The 23,294-nt window shown below is 37.1% G+C and overlaps 1 long non-coding RNA gene across 1 annotated transcript in view; it reads left to right on the top strand.

Moving 5' to 3' along the window:
* The window catches only part of LOC148133012 (uncharacterized), a 179,292-nt gene that overhangs the window by 106,696 nt on the left and 49,302 nt on the right, over positions 1-23,294 (top strand). The gene's annotated exons all lie outside the window — the stretch shown is intronic.

Genomic DNA, 23,294 nt, shown 5'->3' with positions numbered 1-23,294 from the left:
AGATGGCGGCGCCCAGCAACCAGCGGCCCGGTAAGGCTTGTTCCGCGGCCGGTACGGTCCGCGGACCGGCGGTTGGGGACCCCTGTTCTAGTTTAACCACCTCCTTAAGCAGGATATCCTACACCACTATAGACAATTGGTTATCCAATCTCTTCTTAAAAACTTCCAGTGTTGGAACATTTACAACTTCCAGAGGCAAGTTGTTGCCCTGATTAATTGTTCTAACTGTCAGGAAATTTCTCCTTAGTTCTAAGTTGCTTCTCTCCTTGATTAGTTTTCACCCATTGCTTCTTGTCTTGCCCTCAGGTGCTTTGGAGAATAGCTTGACTCCCTCTTCTTTCGGGAAACCCCTGAGATACCGGAACACTGCTATCATGTCACCCCTAGTCCTTCTTTTAATTAAACTAGACATACCCAATTCCAGCAACCGTTCTTTGTATGTTTAGCCTCCAGTCCCTTAATCATCTTTGTTCTCTTCTCTTTCTAGACTCCCAACATCTTTTTTAAATTGTGGTGACCAAAACTAGATGCAATATTCCAAGTGTGGCATTACCAAGGCATTATAAAATGTTATTAACACTTTACGTGATATGGATTCTATTTATTTATTTATTTATTTATTTATTTAATTTATTTGATTTGCCAATTGTTTACAAGATAATAAGTATAAGCGTATACATAGTTGTGAATACATGAAATGGGTACATATAAGAAAAATAAAAGAATAAGAGAAACAATAGGACAGGGACGGTAGGCACATTGGTGCGCTTATGCACGCCCCCTACAGACCTCTTAGGAAGGGGGTGAGGTCAATAGTAGACAGTCTAAGGTTAAAGTTTTTGGGGTTTGGGGAAGAGACTACAGAGTCGGGTAGAGTATTCCAGACGTTGACCACTCTGTTGCTGAAGTCGTATTTCCTGCAATCAAGTTTGGTGCGGTTTACTTTGAGTTTGAATCTATTGTGTGCTCTTGTGTTGTTATGGTTGAAGCTGAAGTATTCATTGACAGGTAGGACATTGCAATGTATGATTTTATATACCATGCTTAAATCAGACCGAAGACGGCGTAATTCAAGGTTTTCTAGTTCTAGAATTTCAAGTCTGGTGGCATAAGGTATTCTACAACGAGTAGAAGAGTGGAGAACTCTCCTTGTGAAATATTTCTGGACTTTCTCAATTGTGCTAATATCAGATACGTAATGAGGGTTCCAGACTGATGAACTGTATTCGAGTATTGGTCTAGCAAATGTTTTGTATGCTCTGGTTAGTAGTGTGATATTACCAGAGAAAAAGCTACGTAGGATTAGGTTAACAACTCTTAATGCCTTTTTGGCTATGTAGTTGCAGTGGGCTCTAGCACTTAGATCATTAGAGGTGAGTATTCCAAGGTCCTTTACAGAGCTTGGGTCATCAACAAGTTCTTGACTATTCAGCTTGTATTTTATTTTCTGATTTTTTTGCCAATATGTAAGACAGAGCATTTATTTGTTGAGATTTGAAGTTGCCATTTGTTTGACCATTCAGATACATAGTCGAGATCTTTTTGAAGGGTAGCAGTATTGTCTGTGGTATTGAACAGCTTTACATCATCAGCGAAAGAACGCAATTGCTCTTAATATGATCGCAGAGGTCATTTATGTAGAGTATGAAGAGAGTTGGTCCTAGAACACTGCCCTGGGGGACACCACTATTGACAGGTACTGGATTTGATAGGACGCTCCCGATTTTGACCATTTGTTGTCTGTTTGACAGGAATGCTTCTATCCAGTTATTCAGTTTTCCAGAGATACCATAGGATTTTATTTTTAGGAGTAGTTTGTCGTGTACCACTGAATCAAAGGCTTTACAGAAGTCTATGTAGATTGCGTCTATTGCTTTGCCCTGGTCGAGTTGTGTCGTCCATATGTTTTTGCAGTGTAAGAGTTGCAGATTACAGGATAGTTTTTTTCTGAAACCAAATTGTTTATTGGAGAGTAGGTTGTTTGTCTCTAAGTGGAGGATAATGGATTGGTTAATAATTGATTCCATGACTTTACAGGTGATGCAGCATAAGGAGATTGGCCTGTAATTTTCAACTAGGCTTGGGTCTCCCTTTTTGAAGATGGGGATGACTGTGGCTTGTGACCATAGGTTAGGCAAGGAGCTGGTCCTGAAAGATTTTTCAAAGATTATGCTTAGAGGTTTGGCTATGGCAGTGGATAGCTTTCTTAACAAGTAGGCACATATTCCATCCGGTCCAATAGATAGAGATGGTTTTAGATTGCGTAGTGATTTTTCAACATTGTCTTCTGTGAAATCGATATGTATTAGATCATTGTTGTTATCTGTGGTACGGCTAGGAAATACTGGGCATGATCCATTGCTGTTTACAAATACTGAGCCGAAGAATGTGTTAAAGATGTTGGATTTAATGGTGTCGTCGTTGCAGTCTTTACCATCAGGTCCTATCAAGGGAGGGATGGACCTTGAGTCTTTAGTTTGTTGTTTACAAAATTGTAAAAAGCGCGGGTGGAATTGGTGCTTAGAAGGTTTTCCTCTTGTTTAATGTGATAATTGGTGCATTCGGTCTTTATCTGGTGGCATAGATTTTTGTATCGGTTTTTGAAATTGGCAACGTGACCAGATTTGTTTTTCCGCCAGAGTGATCTCTTTTTGGATTGAAGTTTCCTTATTGATATGGGTAATCTGCTTTTTTGTTTTGTTTTGGGAGTTGTTGTTGGAACATATAGTTTGATGACTCTTTTGACTTCAAGTAAAAATATGTTGTAATGGTCTTCAACAGTATTGCATCCAGTGAATAGAGATTGCCAATCAAGGGATGAGAGATCGTTGTCTATAAGATCATAGTTGCCTTTTTTGAAGTTACAATTGGGGATTACATCATTGTGGTGATTTTTGTGTGGGCGTATGTTGAGACAAAAGTCAATCATATTGTGGTCACTACTGGAAAAGGGTTCTTTAGTTTGTATTCCGTAAATTAAATTCAAACTATTGCAGAAGATGAGATCAAGGCAGTTGTTTAGTCTAGTGTTGTTGGTTACTAGTTGTTCCAGTCCCAGATTTGTAATAGCATTATAGAAGGTTGTGTGTATGATTTCAGTTGTACAGTCATTTAGGGTCCAGTCAATATGAGGTAGATTGAAATCACCAAGAAGGATAAAAGGGTATGGGCAGGATGCAGCCCATGTTAGTAATGTATTTAGCTTGTTTACATGTTCGATGTCATAATCAGGTGCTCTGTAACATAGTAAGAATCGAATTGTGATATTTAAGGATAGTTCACAGATGATGGTTTCAGGAAGGGCAAGCTCCTGGGTAACTTGGATATATTTTTAGATGTAAGGATTTTTTATAGAATATAGCAACACCACCTCCTCGACGATTTTCACGATCTGATCGGTAAACATGATAGTCTCTTACTGTGGTAATGGAGTCAGGGAGAGATGCATTGAGCCATGTTTCACAGACAAATATAATGTCGAAGTTAGCCATATTTAGGAGGATGAGAAATTCAGGTATTTTATTCACGAGGCTTCTTGCATTGAGTAGTTTGCATTTGAGGCCGGCAGTAGTTGGAATTGAGGTAGTTGGGGGCGTGCGTGCCTAGTCTTGTGTGATGGTGGATCGGTTGAGGTAGGGTTGTGGTTGAGGGTAAAAGCTGAGTATTCTATCCCTCTGTTTATGCAGCCGAGAACTGTGTTGGCTTTTTTGGCAGCTGCTTCACACTGCTGGCTCATATTTAAATGGTTGTCCACTAAGACTCCGAGATCCCTCTCACAGTTACTACTATTGAGCAAGGTACCACGTATACTGTACCTGTGCATTTTGTTTTTCTTGTCTAAATGTAGAACCTTATTTTTTTCACCATTGAATTTTATTTTGTTAGATAGCACCCAATATTCAAGTCTGTCAAGATCCTTCTGTATCTTAAGCCTATCTTCTGGAGTATTGCCTATTCCTGCCAGCTTGGTGTCATCTGCAAATTTGATGAGTTTCCCATCTATCCCCTTGTCCAAGTCATTGCTGAAGATGTTGAAGACTACTGGGCCTAAAACAGAGCCCTGGAGTACCCCACTGCATACTTCCCTTCATATAGATGCAGTTCCATTGAGGACTACATGTTGAGTGTGGTTGGTCAGCCAGTTACAAATCCAACAGGTGGTGATACTGTCAAACCCACCTTCTTCTATTTTATCAAATAGTATGTTATGGTCTACTTTATGAAATGCCTTACTGAAGTCCAAGTAAATTATCTTCTAATTTTGTCACTAACATGCCTACCGTCCCTGTCCTATTGTTTCTCTTATTCTTTTATTTTTCTTATATGTACCCATTTCATGTATTCACAACTATGTATACACTTATACTTATTATCTTGTAAACAATTGGCAAATCAAATAAATAAATAAATAAATAAATAAAATAAAAATTAATCTGGCATGATCTGTTTTTGAAATACCCATGTTGGCTTTTGGTTATTACTTTGTTTGCTTTTAGGTGTTCCCTGATTCGTTGCTTGATTATCTTTTCCAGAATCTTCCCTGGTATTGAGGTCAGGCCAATAGGTCTATAGGTTCCTTGATCTATTTTTTCCCCCTTTTTTGAAGATGGGAACTACATCAGTTCTTTTCCAATCCTCTTGCAGTTTCCTGGTGCTCCAGGATTTTTTTATTCAGTTGTCAAATTCAGGCTGTGTCCAGTTTAGTTTATCAATAGTATATCAACCACTAGTATCATCAAACCCATGTATTTATGGCATTTATTATATTTCTACCAATTATCTTTGAATTTATAATTCTATACATTTTTAAAAATATTCTAAATTGGTTTTCTTTTTAAATCTTGTACTCTTAAATATTTATAGATTTCCCTTATGGGCAAACATGATATTTCTATCTTTAAATTGTGCAACCCTAATCATTTCTGAAATTTTGAACATATAATCCATTTTGTCAAAGCCAATTTTTCTCAATATTTTTTATTCATGTTCATTCTTTGTTCTAGTCTTTTGGGTTATCCCGAATGTCATTCCATACTTTTAACTTTCATCTTTAACAGTGCAAATATTAGAACTAAATCTTGGAATTTTTTTAGCAATGTTTTTAAAACAAATGCCGTTTTGCTCAAACCTTTTGTAAAAATGGTTTTATTGCCTTCATATAATTATGTTTTGTTTGAAATATTTATAACTCATTGTTTTAGTTCTTCGGAGACTTCATCAATTATCTTAGTGCTTATTGTCTTCAATTGCCTTATAACAACTTTTTGTAAACTTTTCTTTATCCTATTATTTTTCAATTCAGTCATAATTTATTGACCTTTTCAATCAATTATTTTCATATTGGTGATGAATTTTGTTACTTTTGTTTTACAGCTTTGTATTCCAACTCAGATGTTATCACTGTGTTATAAATTAGTTGATTAGTTTCAACCTATCAATATATGTTTCAATATTTTTATTATTAAACCAGCAACTTTTAGAACTTGTAATTGTTCTCTTCTTCTTGACTCTTTCAATGGTGAAAGGATTTCTTTATAATTTGAGCTTTTCATAACTTCAATAATTTTTTCTGACAATCCCATTTGTCTGTCAGAAAGCTGATCTTAAATATTCTTTTCCCCAATGTTTTTAGGTCTTTAATCATTGTTATCTGAATCAAATGACTATAAAATTAGATATTGCTCTTCCAAAATTTCATTCATTTGATGATCTCCAATGTCATTTATCAGTATTATTTGTATTCTCAGCTAGTTTTTCCAGTTCTTGCAAATTGGTATCTGTAGAAGATATTACTCTAAGGATAATTCTATATTGATCCAGGAGTATTTATGAATCTGGATAGTTGTGCTTCCAAATATTGAACAATGTATTTTGAAATCACCTAGGTTTAGAGGTTTTACAATTTAAAGTTATTTTGGTTTCACAGTTTCTTTCATGCATTCCAGAAAGTTATCTGTTTGTTGATATTCAGACATTGATATTGTGGTTTTGCTTCATTATTTTAAACTGGTTGTTCAGAATTTCCATTGGCTGCATTCAGATTAATTTTTATATTAATTTTATATTGTAGCACAATTTACTTCTTCAGTTTCAAATCTTTCATTTTCAATTATTTTATTCTTGTTTAAATTCATTAAGTTCAGTGCTTGTAAAGAATGTTTTGGGGATTATTAAACTTCTTTACTCCATAACTTGTTGGTCAGTGATCCCATTTTATAACCTTTTTACCACTTGTTAAATGAATTGCTGCAGTTGTTAAGTTAGTAATAAGGTTGCTAAGTGAATCTGGCTTCCTTGTTTACTTTGCTTTTCAGAAGGTCACAAAATGATCACATGATCCTGGGACACTGCAACCGTCATAAATATAAGCTCCTGAATTTTGAACACAGAACTATGGGAATGCTGCAACAGCCGTAAGTGTGACAAAAGGCATCTCACTTTTTTCATTGCCATAAAAGGCACTTTCTAGACATCTTGAAAGGTCACTAAATGAATGTTTGTAAGTTGAGGACTAGCTTGAGCTAGTTGATAGCTGAACATTATTCCTAGCTGGGATCTGCAATTTAATTTTTTCTTTAAGGATCTATATATAAACTCTACATCCAAATATCTTCAGGTGTGATACATTAGATTTTTTTTCCCATGTCATAACTCATGTGGGGTTTTATCTGCACCTTTTGTTGGTAAGCAACTTTGAAGATAGCAGTTGTGTTTCTCTTCTGAAATTGTCTACTAACCCTGCATCAAGCAATAGCAATGCTTAGCAGGTTTTGATTGATTCTTTCTATAACTGAGTTTTGTTCAGGGCTCTGATTGAATTTGCTTTCCAGGTTGTATGCCTTTATTGTTCTTTCGCCCCCTCCCCCAAATTCCCAAGTATAATATTCTTTCTCCTCATCAAGTATAATCTCTTTATTTTTCTGTGGAACAATTTTTCTATATAAATACAATACAGTTTGAAATTCTCAAACTTTTCATTCTTATTGGCCAAAGAGACTGTGCAAATATATTTTGAAGATAAATGTTACAATGTATTTTCCCACTGTTCACTTTGGTTGGCATGCAACCAGAAATATTTGAAAAAATAAATATCAATGGTTGGGCAGTTAGTTTGATTTTGTGCACAGGAAAGTCTTCTTTTTTCTTTAAAGAATAATTACATTTTTATTCCCTTTGCTTGCAGAAAACATTCACTCCAAGTCCTTAGTCTTTATTTTCTTAATATTGAACTCTGGGGCCAAATCTTCAACACTGTTTCTAGCATTTCTAGCATTATTATTACACATGCCTTCTTGCCATTTTTTTTTTTTTTTTTTGTTTAGATTCCATACATTCCAACCTATTAGCTTCATTGTGCTTCCTTTTTAACATTATTTCATGGTCTTTATTGTGTTCTCTGGCAATTATGTGGGTGAGTCCATCCAGTTTAGCAACACTTTTGAGAAATTGGTTGACACTGCCTTCCTTCCTAGAGTAAGAGATGATGACTGGCCCCAAATTACCCAGCTGGCTTTGTGCCTAAAGCAGAATTAGAGCTCATAGTTTCCAGCCCAGACCAATTCTGGTATATAATACAAGTCTTAAAATATTACATTGTTGCCCTCATTATGATTTATTGGACCAATTTATTGGATTCATTATTTATTGTTTTGTTTTAATGTCTACTGAATATACTATGATACATGTTCCACTAAACTGTGATAAACCGTTCTATGTGATTGCTTCAGATTTGTTTTTTGAATATTAAAATATTATTGCTCATTTCTGAGCAGGCACATATTTGTCTAAGCTTGTTCCTGATTTCTTTTCCTGAAGCATAAGTTTGAATCAACATACAGTTGATTTATGTTATGTAATGATTAGATGACAATGTGTGCCATGCTGAGCCTAATTATTGCATTTAGGCTGAATTAATTGTATTAGTAATTGGTTACTAAGCATAAATGCCCTAGAAGATATCTCACCAGGTCTCCTTGTTATTAATGTACAATAGTCACTCCTGAGTGTTTTTGTGAATGGGCTTCTACAGTATATTTTTAGGCTGCAACTTCTCCCTTCACTATTCATGGTTATCTTCAGAGGTTCCTAATTCTTCAGCATCCTTCACTGAATGCTTGCTTTCTCTTCCTAATGACCTGGTTTATATGAAATATGTCTTTCTAAAAGATAGTGGCAGTAATACAATCTCATCTAAATGTACGAGGAGCTCCGTTATTTCAGGTATCCAACCTTGCAATTCAGGTAAAATAAATTTTTCAGGCAACACATAAAATGGTACAAGTAAACTTTATCCCACAGGACAAATAAGTGTGTTTGTGTGTGAGAGAGGGATGGGGGGGGGTATCCAAAATCAGAATACCTGAGATAAGAAAAACTAAATGACAATGTAGATCGTAATTATTATTGTATGGATGAAATCTCCCGAGAAGATTTTTAAACTTTCCTACATAGATAGTCCTTGCTTACCAATCGTCTCATTTAATGACTGTTCAGAGTTTTGATGGTGTTTAAAAAAAAACAGTCTTTATTTTTACAATCGTTGCAGTGTCCCATAGTCACATGTTTGCCATGTGCATACTTCACAACTATCTTAGTAGAGTAGACAAGTAGAGTTAATGGAGAATCCAGAAGTAAAATCACATGTCACGCGATGTTGTGTGCTTAAAAACTGCATTGATTCACAACAATCCAATGGGAAGTCATGTTGTGAGGAGTAATGTGTTTTTCCACCTAGTGACTGCCGGGCTTAATGATGGAATTACCAGTGACAATTGTGGTCGCTAAGTGTGGACTATCTCTATAGATGTAATACAAAGATTGGAGAATTACTAGATACATTTAGTCAATTGTTTTTATAAGTAAGATGAAGATATTGCATTTTCTGCAAAAAAAACCTCTTAGTATCGCCCTTTATTTTCTAAGTCTGGATAGGTCCAATCGTTTATACGATAACCTTCCTTAATTTCCTGCTCTCCAGATGTGTCAAATCTAGGAATTCTGGAAGTTCTAGAGGGCATCAAATTGGGAAAAACTGAAACAAACTGATATAAACAATTCATTTGAGGATAACAGTGAAAAGAGAATTTGCAAACCCCATCAATTAAAATAGCCTAGATTTATCTTGTCCTTGCCAATCTGGAACACTGAGCTGGTTGGACTGAAATGTCTTCAGCCAATAGGTCCATTTTAGGCTGGATACATAAAGCAAAATATCAGTGTCAAAAAGTCCCCTGATTTTTTTTAAAAAATAGCTCAAGCTACTTAGCAATTTAAAAATAGTAATATTATAACACTAAATAGCACAATGTAGCAAGATAAAATATGTTCCATAAAATCAGAACAAACTTTACATCAATCTTACTTACACCAAGATTACTATGTTAATCAGAGCAGAAGCACATTAGCATGAAATGATGACACCAGCTATCCATATAGAACGTCAGGCAGAAAAAAATTAGATCCACATGTGCAGAATTCAAGCTAACTACTTTATTATGTTCTCCCTATAATATAGGAATCTCCCAAGACTGGCAGCCTCCTCTTGAGGCAAATGCTGTAAATAAAGTTTAAAGGAACAGTGACTCCAAGCTAATGCCATGCTTTAGTCTATCGCCCTGTCAGTTTGGATGATTGCCAATAGAGAGTTGAGACTCTTTGGATTGATAAAATGAAATAGATCTGGGTTTATGCCTCCCAAAGTGCTAAAATCCTTTGATAATATCAAGTGTGCACCATGCATCAGTGGCTGAAACTATGACAACTTTTCATTAAATTTTTCCAATGGATCTGAAAATGACCAAATGAATCCTTCATCACATTTCTTTCTGTTTCTAACAAGAAGAAAAAGTAATCAGCACTCAGATAGAGAAGCTGAGTCTAATCCAGAAGAATTCTTACACTAACCCTTCATATTCGTAATTTTGGTTGTGTATCTTTTGTGTTGCCTTTTCTTTGAAGAGAAATAGAAAAGTGCTAAAATCCTTTGATAATATCAAATGTTACATTCTTGTTAACATGAAACTCAAATAACTGACGGTCCAAAATTTAACTGATGCTTTTTCTTGAAAATGTAATCGGGACAATCCTATAGATTATTTTTTTCAATCGGTCATTTTGACATGTTATTTATTTATTTTGAAAAATGAAGGGCATTTGTGGTACATATCAAACCAAGCGCCAGGTGCATGGTATGTGTGGCTTTGTGCCCTCTGCAATACCGGGCAAATCTATCCCTTTCGTCTCTGTGATTGTTACCTCATGGGTTTTTAGTCAAAATTCTGTTCCATTTTCATATTCATTTGCAAATTCCTTGTTGTCTTGTTCTATTTTTTTTTTTGCATTGAAATTCATACTTAAGTACACATTAAATGTGCATTTCCTGTCAAAATACAGCTGTGAATGCATATATGTGTATCTTTACTAGATTCTGCCTGGCTATATCCTGATCAACATAGCAGATTAAGAAGGCTGATCCAATTCTTTTCATAATGGAGTTTGGAATTATCCCCTTCTTCAAGATTCATAAAAACTTTCTCTCTTTAGGAACAGAATTCTTCATTATATTAAGCTGCATTATATTAAATGGGCTCACTAACCTATGACAGTCTGTATTCTCCCTTTTGCTGAACGGTTAATAGCAAGTGAGGCTGTGTCAGCTAAAGATTAATGTTAGTAATTCATGCCTTGTACTAATCCCTCTGTGGAGCATTAGAGATGGCAGCTCTCTCAAATAATGCCTTTATGTGATTGACTGAATGATTGGTTAGCAATGATTAGCTCACTTTGGGGAAAACGTTAAGGCAGGGATAAATACCCAAATTTTGCAAAGGCATATTTGGAATTTGAAGAGAATATGATGGGTTCATTCCCAAAATGACTACCATGGTAAACAGAGCTATCACAAAGTCTAGTTGGTCTCAGTGTGGGCTTAAATCTGCTTTTTTCAGTATTTTTTTTTTCTGTTTAGCTATATATCTTTTTATTGAAAGACTCGCATGCAAAATCTTGCAGCCGGTGCAATTCTGGAGCAAGAGAAATTTAAGCGACCACAGTTCACAGGTGGCAATGCTAGAAAATGGCCATCATGGAATGGAATGGAAAGGATAGATAACTACTACTATGATGAAGAACCTGTAACCTTCAAAATATGAAGAGGTTCTACCTGTTGTTTCTCAGAATGAAGGGTGATAGAAGCTGTAGTCTAATGTTTCGGTGTTACTGTTCCTGACCCTGTGCCACCTCCCCTCCCCGGAGTAAGCAATAAATGGGGAGGGAATAGGTTTCAGGCTAAGTGTGCCAAGATTCCCCTCCCACATGGAAGAGCTTTATATACTTTGTTTGAGGCACAGTGTATTTATACACGGTGTCTCCATCCTCTTTCTGTTTTCTTTCAAGGTTTGATGAGATATCCCCTGAGTTCTTCAGCCCCTTAAAAATGTTCACAATCTTACAAGCTTGATTACTACGAGGCTCGAAGGAACTTGAAAGCAGGTTAATATATTTTTTTTAAAGAAACATCCCAATATCCCTTTGGATAGGTCGTTTATCTGCCACGGTGAATGGAGAAATGGCTGTGAGAAGAAACAACTTTCATGGGCATTTTGAATAGAAAGAAACAGGAATTAGAACAGAAAGGACTCTGTAATGACTTAACAATCTTGCAGTGCAAGTTTCTAGCAATCTTGCCCATCCTCTAAGACAGGGGTCACCAACCTTTTGGACCTCAGGGACCACCAAACTCATAATTTTAAATCCCGCGGACCAGAGACCCTGGGAAAATCCTCCCAGAAGTCTGCAGGAAAATTCCCCACCCTGTTTTCCTACCGATCAATCATTCTTTATTTGGGATCACAGGATACCATCTCCAACTCCGTTCTCTGGGGGAGGGGAGAGACTTTGGCTTCATACAAGGAAAGCAGCAGAAGCAGCAGAAGTCTTTTTTTCTCTCCCCCAAACTCTGCTAGAAATGAGTCTTTGCGAGACTTGTCGCGCTGGTGCAGCCTCTTGGAGCAGGATGCCTTGCGGGTCCCAAAGACTAATTTCTGGTGGAGTTTGGGGGAGAGAAAGAAATACTTTTGCTGCTTTCCTTGCATGCAGCCAAAAGCAGAAGAAAGAAGTGGAAAGAAGCAATCTGCTGGCTAGGCCAGGCATGTGGGACGAGTGGAGCAAGTTCCCCCCTGCGCCCTTTCCCCCTTCCCCTCACTACCTCATGTTGTTCGCAATGCAAGCAATGCAAGCCTTGTGTTCCCATGGGCCATGTGGGTGGTGCAGCCTTTTGTTCCTGCACAGCCTGGATTAATTGCTTTGGGGGAGGTGCTTTGAGGGTGACATTTCTCTGTGGATCACCAAAATTTTCTTGCAGACCACCAGTGGTCCCCGGTGCACTGGTTGGTGACCACTGCTCTAAGAAGCTAATGGCTGAATACACCATTCTACCCTCGGCCATTTTACTGTCACAATTTTTAAGAGATAGACTGGTTAGGTTGCCCTCCACAGTCATCCATTGAGAGACTCTGGAAATGACTGAGTGGGGAGATTGAATCTGGATGTCTGGTCTCTAGGATTTATGCTTACACTCTAGGTCAGCAACTTTTAAGTTATGTGAACTTCAACTCCCAGAATTCCCCAATCAGCATAGGAGTTGAAGTTTACAAAGCTTAAAGTTGCTGAGGTTGAGAAACACTGCTCTAGGCATTATGTGGAATTGGTTCTCAGTACTATGGCTTTATGTGGAGAGATGGGGCCCTGTTGCTGCACAACCTTATTCTTTGTACTAGTCAGGTAAGAATTGCACAACCACCCTAAATACCTCTCCTCATGGACAAGTTGGCTATCATTGTCTCAGGAACTTTTCATTATTTGAAGAATTGGGTGCCCTCTAGACTTTGTCTCACAAAGGCCATTAAGCATATAAGAAAATAAGAAAATGCCATCTATTCCCTAAGGTACATCCATTGAGATCATTTAAAAATCATGCAGACCAGTGGTGGGATTCAAATTTTTTTACTACCAGTTCTGTGGGTGTGGCTTGGTGGGCGTGGCAGGGCAAGGATACCGTAAAATCTCCAGTCAGAGCTAGTATTTGCCGGTTCTCTGAACTACTCAAAATTTCCGCTACCGGTTCTCCAGAACTGGTCAGAACCTGCTGAATACTGCCTCTGCATCATAAGTGTAACAATGAATGCTTTGGATTTTTCTGGTTTTATTTTTTTCTTTTCTTCTTAGAAAAGGTAATTTCTAATTGTTTTCATTATCATTTGGGTAAAATTGTCTACCTTTAAAATATCTCTAGTACCTGTGGGAATGCAGGTACCATTGTTTGTGGTGGCTCATATTTCCATTAAATCGTCATGCAGGAGCAAGATCAATGGGGCTTTTCTGCACTGAGAAGTGAGGTCAACCAGGAGACTTGTAGTGGACCCTGAGAGATGTGTCATGAAGGAAGATACCCCTTACTCCTCTTGGAAGAACAAGGAAATCTACAACATATACACACCAGTGTGGGATTCAAAAATTTTTACTACTGGTTCTGTGGGCATGGCTTATTTGGTAGGTGTGGTTTGGTGGTCATGTGACTGGGTGGGCATGGCTTGGTGGCCATGTGACTGGGTGGGCGTGGCCAACTCAATGTCACTCACATCAAGGGGTGCCTCACCTGGCCCCTCCCCTCCCCTCCCAGCCATTCCTTGTCACCCAGCCTCAACTTATCTGTAGTTCTGTAAAAATGTTGTTCACCTTTTTTGACTTTATTATTTGCATTCTATAGATGTATTTTCATGGACCACTGAAAGGAGGAAATGGCTCCCATGCTTTACTCAAGAGTGTGATAGGCAACAGGCTTTTAAGGGGCTGCCACAAAGAAAGGGGGACAATGTATTTTCCAACGAAGCAGAATGCAAACAAGAAGCAATGGATGGAAACTGAACAGAGAGAAGCAACCTAAGACTAGGGAGAAACTTCCAGACAGTGAGAAATTTCCAGACAGTGAGAACAATTAACCAGTGGAACTGCCTGTCTCCAGAAGTTCTGGGTGCTCAATCACTGGAAGTTTTAAGAAAAGGCTGGACAGCCATTTCTCTGAAATGGTATAGGGTTCACCCCAAGATCCTTTCTAAGTGTTATTCTGACACCTTTCCCAGGATTTCTACTCAGAGTTTGGCATCCTCAGTTTTCTTCCCTGAGCTGGGGGTTGGACTAGAAGACCTCCAAGGTCCCTTTCAACTCTTGTTAAACACATGTGTATTTTATGCTCTGGGCTATTGACATTGAATGCATGTAAACCCTGAAAAATATGTGGTAGCCCTGGGCAAAAGAAAGGCAGAAAAATCATTCTAGGACGGTGTAGGGACAGTGTAAAATATTAACACATGATAAATAATGGAACAATTAAAAATAATAGCACAGAGTTTTATCTCTCTCTCTCTTCCTATTTTTTTTCTTTCTTTCTCTACCTTCCTCTTTCTCTCTCTCTCTCTCTCTCTCTCTCTCTCTCTCTCTCTCTCTCTCTCTCTCTCATACACACACACACACATGAAGCACTTTTGTAGCTTAACAGACATGCATTTTGAAGCAGCTCCTTTTAATTTCTCCAAGGCTGGAGCGGATTCCCCCCCCCCTCTGTCAGCCCGCACTCCTTCTCACTCCAGGCACTTTAACTCACAAGGGGAAAGCAATACTTGCAGCGTCCATGCCTTTCTTCCTCCCCCAGGAAGAAAGAGGACGTGGGGAACGGAAAGCTAGGAGAGCGATCCGTGAGCAACCAGGAGACCCGGTTGGGGGAGTGGCCAGCCAGGGGTCGCCACCGGTTCGATGACCCACGCCAAATAACTGCTACTGGTTCACCCGAATAGATGCGAACCAGTTGAATACCACCTCTGATACAGACCCTTGGTAGCTGACATTAGTTCACAATTGGGATATATACCTTGAGATGGCCTGCTGGTAACTCTGGTCAAGATAATGTGACTTTGTGTTTCTTTATATGTTGCATTCAAGCAGCCACACCCCCACACCCCTAAACTTTTGCAAGCTGTTTGCCTTATTTAGCTTTAATAGTGCCTTTCTACAGCTCTATTGGGGTATTTCAGATGATAATTATTGATATGGAAAGTGTTCCCAAGGTATATACTCTAATACTTATTACAAATTATTCTGCGCAAAAGTTTTCTTTTGGCTTTTGTGTGTGTGTGTGTGTGTGTTTTGTACAGGTTAAATGCATTTTTGCATTTTTGCCTTATTTATACAAATTGTACATATATGTGTGCATGTAAGTAATGCATGTATGTATGTGAAATGGGGGACTATTTGTTTTATAAAAGCAGTTTTGGCTTCATTTCCTATTGCCAAAATGTATTCTAGATTTCTTATGCGGTACACAAAGAGGCTATATTATATCACGTTGTACTCATTTTGTTTCCTAATTAATATATAAGAAGGATGTCATGAGTAAATTGCAACCATTTCCCTCTAATAATAAGGATCATATATTTATTACCACACTATAAGAAAACACTGTCAGCTATGTGCTTATTTTGGATCTCAACTTATAAAGCTGCTCCTTTCCAAAAAAAAGGAAACCTATTTCTCAAACATAAACTTCAATTTGGAGTTCATAGGAAGTAGAAAGAGTTACAAGAAAAGTTTATTTTTACTGCTCTAGCATCAATGGAGGAGCTGATAAGATGGACATATTCCTTTTCTGCCAATTGAAATAGCCACCACTAAGTTGTGTTTAAAAGCTACTGTTAATTTTCTCTAACACCAATAAGGATTGGTCTTCCTTCCTTCCTTCCTTCCTTCCTTCCTTCCTTCCTTCCTTCCTTCCTTCCTTCCTTCCTTCCTTCCTTCCTTCCTTCCTTCCTTCCTTCCTTCCTTCCTTCTCATTCCTCATCACATCCCTCCTTTAATCATTTCTTTTTTTTTTGCTATCTATTTCCCATATATAAAAAGAAGGAAAGGAGAGGGAGGTACTCTGTGCAACTCTTTACAGCAATTTTTGGGTGAGGACAAAGGTAACTGACAGATGAGCACAATTCAAAGCACACTGACGATGTCTCCTCGAATGGTGACAAAATGTTTGCAATCAAATTGCCAACCTTGGAGCTCAGACCAACTACCAACCTGAGCTATTTATGTTCATATACATTTCAACAAAGGTAATTCCCCAAGCTCTATTAAAGTCTTCTGACTCACATAATTTGAATAGGTAGAAAATCCACTGAAGATGTGGATGAAATATTCTCAAAGGCGTAGCGTCATTTCTCAGTGTGGACAACAGCTGATTATAGACAATGACTATAACCAATGAAAGGGGGAAACATCTTTTTCCTTGGAGGAATATAAACTAGGAAAAGGCTCTCTGTGTTTGCCTAGATAAGGAGTGCACATCTTCCATCAAACTAAGGGTTACACTTGGTTTTGCAGTTTGTCAATCTCCAGACTTTAAAAGTGGAAAAAAACAGAGTGTCTATTGTAAAAGCTGCACAATGGCTTTAAGGAGTGAAATAGATGCTTTAAGCCAGGTGTGTCAAACTTAAGGCCCGCAAGCCGGATGTGGCCCGTGATGTGGTCAGATCCAGCCCGCAGGGCCATCCTGGAAAATGTAAGGGGCAGGCCTGCATCGCTTCAACCCGGTCTACCCGCGTTGCTTTGGCCCATTTTTCCCAATGTGAAGAGGAAACATTGGGCCAACGTGGCTTCATCTCAGTCTACCCAATGCAAAGAGAAAACATGCCAACAGTTTGGGGAGTGATGTCAAGCTGGCCACGCCCACCAAGCTGGCCACGCCCAGTGAGTGGTATCAAGCTAGCCATGTCCACCCAGTGGGCCATGTCTGCCCAGCCCCCCTGAGGTCAACCATAGCCCTGATGCATCCCTCATTGAAATTGAGTTTGACACCCCTGCTTTAAGCAATGGATGCTTTAAGCATTTTGAGTCTTGAACCTTACTTTTCCATGTGGCAGCCACTTGAAACATCAAAAAAAATATAGCTGCTTTCAGGAACTGCAGACAGAGGCTATGATTGCACTCCTAAGCCTCCTGAAGCAAATTCTAGAGAAATCCAAAGTACTGCATAGCTCTGAAAATTTGCCTTTTATGGGCACTGTAGAAGTCTGTAGGTTTCCAGGCAAGGAGGAAGAACAAGGAACATGATGTCTCTACCCCTATTATTAACCTGACCTATAGAAAATTTATATTTCTTGATGTTCCATACACAAGTTACAACTCTGGAAAAAACCTTACTGCTTTCTCATTGTCCCTTCTTCATTTTTTTCCTTTTATAATATCTTTGTCTTTTGAAGGTTATTTCTCATTTCAGTGGTATTCCATTTTCTACAAAACTTTCAGAGGAACAGTGCTTTATTCTTTTTAAAGAAATTAATTATATACATTTCCTCTTTTGGTTGCATTCATTATTGATTCTTTTCTAATTTATATTTTGGATACTTTTCTTATTTAGTATAAAGTTTTTATTGTGCATTTTTAAAGATGAAGGTGATTGTTCATTATAAATACTCTACTTCACAAGGAGATCAGAACATGTATAAATTAAATGTTAAAATCTACAAATATTTTCTTTTAATTTTTAATGTAAATGTTTCCTATAAAAATCAATTTAAAACCATAATATCTTTTATGACTATCTGCTCCTGGAATTATTTTATAACTTTATCCAGTAAATGTATAATTTATGTCACATCACAAACTGTCATCTAACACTCAAAACAGTATGATCCTACTGCAGAGAGAGATTCCCATAAACTGAAAATAGTTACTATACACAAACAATTCACTAATCCTATAGGTCAAAATTCTTTTCATCTGTTTTTTTTTAACTATATTTTTAAATCTGGAATATCATAATGCAGTAAGAAAGTATTAAAGGAATTTAAAATTTGGAGGCAAAACAATGAGGAAAATATGCCTAATACAAGTAGTTTTTAACTTACAACCACAAATGAGCCCCCAATTTCTGTTGCTAAATGAGACATTTGCTAAGTGGGTCCCATTTTATGACATCTTGTGCCCCAGTTGTTAAATGAATCACAGCAGTTTTTAAGTTACTAAGTGAATGTGGCTTCCCCGTTGATTTTTGAAGGTTACAAATGATGATCATATGACCCCAGGACATGAAACCCATCGTAAATATGAATCAGTTACCAAACGTCTGAATTTTGATTACATTACCATGGGGATGCTGCGGTGGTCATAAGTATGAAAAAGGGTCATGTCACTTTTTTCAAACCCATTGTAACTTTGAATGGTCGCTAAATGAACTGTTAAGGACTGCCTGTATATAACATTGCTTCTGGGAAAGCCTAAGTAGAATCTCAGGGTGAGGCTTCTATCTATGTGTTCAGAAAGTTTTATATTTCAATTATTAAATTGCCAGGCATCAACTTTCCTTCAGTGAACATGAAAAAGTTCTTTGCTTGCACATACTGAAAAAAATTGGTCCCAGATATTATTCTGTCCATTTTTTTTGCATTGGAATCAATACTATAATTAACAAAAGTCCAGGTTTTTCCCATAGTTGTGTAGGCAACCACTCCAGATACAAACAAAACCAATAAGAGTATAATAATGAGGATCAAAAAAAGCAATGTAAAGTTAGGAAATAATTTTTTCACATCAATTCCTAAGACTTGTATTATTTTTAAAGCATAGATATGTAAAGTTCAAAATCACTTGCTGTTCCTTAGTAGAGAACAAGAGATGAAAGTTTTTATTACAAACAACTGGGCTTTACGAATGTTCAGTTTCTATATCCACCCTCCTACAATCCAATTTCTTGAAAACATTTTTAATTTATCTTATTTATTTCAATAATTTATGTGGCCACCTATCTCATAGCAGTGACTCTAGTATTAGCTGCTATGGGAAAAATAAGATGATGAGGGAATGTATTGCAACTCTACCAAAAAGTGAGCAATTATTCATTATATACATCTATACATAAGAGCCATCATTAAAAAGGCACAACAAAAAAATATACTACCTGTGTCAACTCAGAAAGCTCAGACTGCCCAAGGAGCTGCTGATACAATTCTACAGAGAAATCACTGAATCTGTCATTTGTTCTTCTATAACTGTCTTGTTTTCGTACAGCAACAAACAGACTTCAATGGATAGTTAAGACTGGAGGAAAAAAAACAGTTGCAACCAGCCTGCCTTCCATCGAGGACCTATATACTGCATGAGCTAAAAAGAGGGCTGAGAACATATCTACAGACTCCTCACAACCTGGACATCCTGGACATAAACTGGTTCAACTCCTTCCCTCAGGATGCCACTATAAGGCACATGGCAAAACAATTTGAAGCAAAAAGACAGTTTTTTCCCCTCATGCCATTATTCTGCTGAACACCTAATTCCCACAGTACTGTCTTATGTCTAAATATATTAACCCATGTAGTAGGGGTGTATTACTATTCTTCTTCTAATATTGGTATCTTATGATTGTATTACTTTGTTGTTTGTGTGTACACTGAGAGCTCATACCCCAGAGACAAATTCCTTGTGTGTCCAATCTTGCTTAGCCAATAAAGATTATTGTATGGTAAGGTAAGGTAAGGTATGGTATGGTATGGTATGGTATGGTATGGTATGGCATGGCATGGTATGGTATGGTATGGTATGGCATGGCATGGTATGGTATGGTATGGTATGGCATGGCATGGTATGGTATGGTATGGTATGGCATGGCATGGCATGGCATGGCATTACATGGAATGGAATTGTATGGAATTGTATTCATTATAAGGATTATTTTAACCAACAGAAAACCAGTAATGTTTTATCATCTTTGGTTAAAGAAAATATGTATCTATTACAGCTTAGTGAAATAAAGGAAATTGTTAATAGCAAGGAAGAAAAATTATTTCCTGGGAGTTTAATGCAACCAATTCATGCAACCTGGCTGTATGTCACTATGTCAATTGCTCTTCATCCAAAACATCGAGAGAAGCCGATCAATTTATACGTATTAGATAACATTTTGACCCAGTTAGAAAGCTGACTGAATTAAGTTGAAGATGGGAACTCTTTGGGAATTTTCATCCACTGATTGATGTTTTTGCTGCAGATCTTCAGACTTCGCTTCTATGATATCAAAATATTGCTTCTTTATTACTGACAGTAAATAAATCCTGTACTAAGAAACATGGCAGTTCTTTAGAAGCTTAATAAGGATTCACCCACAGGCAAGTTTATAAAGCCAGGAAAGCTACCCTGAAATACAAATTGTGTTTCCTGACCACTTTAAGGGCATTATCCTTAAAGTCTGATAGGTCTGAGTATCTTAAAACATGGTTCACAATTCACTGCTCCTCTGTCAAAAGACATGGTTGCAATTTCTTTGCAAGCAAGGCATATGAAGTAAAAGGAATTTGAGAAAAGCTATAACCATTCAAACAAGCAATGTCATAGTCAGAAGAATGATTTCTTCAATGTTTTCCAAAAATATCAAAGAATCCATGCCGACAAGAAATGATTGTTGGGGGGGGGGAGCTGGCGTCGCGACGATAGGGCATGCGATCTTGGAGGTCTGAGATCGCTGCCGATATCTTTGCTCCTGGATGATCCTATTGGATCTAAACCGTCCCAAAGAGATGGTGAAAGTGAAGAGCGCATCCTGTCGATCCCAGGGATACTGCAAAGTCCCTGGTAGATCCAGGAGAAGCTCTTCTTGCCAGCGGCAAAGAGGCAGCCATTAAAGCTGCTGAAGTTGGGACAGCTCTGAAAGGAAAGAGAACGGAAAGAGAGAGTGTGCCGGTTTGGTGAACATTTTTTCTTTACTTTAAGATTTGAAAGGACACCCTAAGGAAAAGAAAGAATCTGTAAAAGTTTTGACAGAAGTGATTAAGCGGCGATTTTAAACAGGAATGTCAAAGTAATGGGTTTTTTTTCATTGCTGGATTTTCTATACACGATCTTATATTTTGAAACTGGACTGTTTTTTTCTTTTTCATCTATTTTTTTTTCCTCCTTTTTGATTTTGTAACTAAATTTGGCTAGAGACTCCCATTTAGTTATTTCTTTTTAAAAAATGTCTTTTTCTTTTTTTATTAATTCTTATTGCATTTTGCTTGGAAAAGGAGGGGGAAAGTGAAAGCAAAGAAACTTTGTAACACTGCCAACTTGAGGCTTGGAAATATTTTATTTCTCTTGTGACCAGACAAAGCTGAGAAAGAAAGAACTGAGACTTTTTTTCAAGGACATTGCTATTCAATAAAATAGAGGGAAGAGCATGGGAGAGTATTATTGCAGGTGCTCTTCTGGGTTTCTATCAACAGCTGGAGTCTGGTGCTGAAGGTTATAGAAAAGAAAAGGTGATAAGTTTCTGGAGAAGAGTGTTATAACAAGAGCCTTGGATAACTAAACAAAGTGCAGTGTGTTTTCTTGATTTTTTTTAAGCTGTGCTACCCCTCCTCAACAGTTTAGTTTTTGAAATAGCTATTTGGACCTTTAGTTCTTTGGAACTTGTCTTTGCTTTTTTTCCCTTTATGCTTGTCTTTGGAAGTTAATTTTTTATGTTTGTTTTTTATTTTAAAAGAAAAGTTTTAGTATTAATGATTCCCTTCCTTTTCTTTTTAAGGGAGTAGCCTTTTTTTCTTGTTCTCTTTTTGATTTTCTGGTATTTTGTTTTTCCATCTACCTCCAATACTGGTTTTTTCTTTCTTTTTATCTTCCTGGCTTTTTTTTTTTCTTTTTCTCTTATGCAGTCTTTTATATTTGAGGCCTCTTAATTGGATTAAGGTGTTGAAGAACTTGAAGAACCTTTTAGCTTTTTATTCTTCACTTTTCCGTCTTTTTTAGGATTTTACAACTTTTTCTCCTTTGTGTATGTTTATGGTTTTTTCCTTCATTTTTGAATTTTCACTGTTATCTAATTAATCGATTAGATTAAGGTATACAAGAACCTGAAGAAATTCTTTTTTCTTTTTTTATTATTATTACTATTTGGTTTCCTTTTTCCTACTATTTTTATTTGGAATCGCAATTGGTTACTTTACAATCAGATTAAGGTCTAGAAGAACCTGAAGATTTTGAATTGTTTGAAATGAGTAGGAAATTAACAGCTACCGGTTCTTCAACTTCTACTTCCTCCTCTACACCATCTGGAGGACAATGTTTAATACAGACAATGTTAAGGCAAGAGAAAGAAAAAGAAAAAGTGACCCTGCAGATGATTATGCAAGGAATTCAAAACATTCAAACAAGATCAGAGAATATTGAAAAGAGAATAGAGAACATCGAACAAAGAACAGAGAAAATTGAACAAAGAACAGGGAAAACCAATGAAAAAGTCGAGAACATCCAACAAATGATGATGAAGTATGATGAGAGACTATTAAAAATTGAAGAAGATAAACAAAGAGATAAGAAGATTGGAGACATTTATACCAGATTAACTGTGGTTGAACAAGATAAAAGTGGTATGCTGAGATGGGAGATGGACAGATCAGAATTTTATCTCAGATTCCAAAACAAAGAGGAAGAAAAAGGACAAAATCTAGCTGAGATAATGATAGAAATATTGGCTGAAGCTTTGGAAATAACGGAAGAGAAGATGATGGATAGAATAGATGAGGTTTATTGAGTCTTCACAAGATACACAATGAGAAATAGCCTACCAAGAGAAGTTCACATCAGATTTACAAAGAAAGCCATTAAAACGCAAATATTGCAAGTGGCAAGAGAGAAAACATTGAAATATAAAGATAAGGAGATTGTGGTTTTGAAACAAGTACCCAGAAGAGTGAGAGAGATGAGAAGAGAATACCGATTCTTGACCAAATTGTTACTTTAAAAAGAGGTGAATTATAGATGGCTGATTCCAGAAGTTTTAATGTTCACATGGCAAGAACAGAGATACAGAATTGATTCAATTGAGAAAGCTGAATCATTTTATGAATTTTCAGAGGGAAAGAGGAAGAGGCAGAAAAGAAATTGATTAATTGAATTCCAAGAGGACTGCCAAAGGACGACTGAAAAAGAGGAAGGTGCAGTAGGTGGAAAGGAAGAAGCCAAAGGCCAACCTGAACCAAAATCCATGAGAGCTGCCAATCTTAATTATAAAATATAATCATGGAAGAGAAAAAATTGATTACAATTAATATAATTGAACTTAATTCAGCCGTTAAAAGAAGAAAAACTTTCCATAAATTAGAGAAATTAAAATTTGATACAATCTGCCTCCAAGAAGTACATATTAAAAAGCAATATGAACAATTGTTGATACAGCCAAAATTAGGGAAAATATTTACCTCCTTGACACAATGCAAGAAAAAAGG

Source organism: Notechis scutatus, chromosome 1 (genome assembly GCF_049901735.1).
Source record: "Notechis scutatus isolate UNSWTSFEM ecotype Mainland chromosome 1, rNotScu1.2, whole genome shotgun sequence".
In the NCBI taxonomy this organism is placed as follows: domain Eukaryota; kingdom Metazoa; phylum Chordata; class Lepidosauria; order Squamata; family Elapidae; genus Notechis; species Notechis scutatus.
This window is presented reverse-complemented; position numbering and strand designations above follow the sequence as displayed.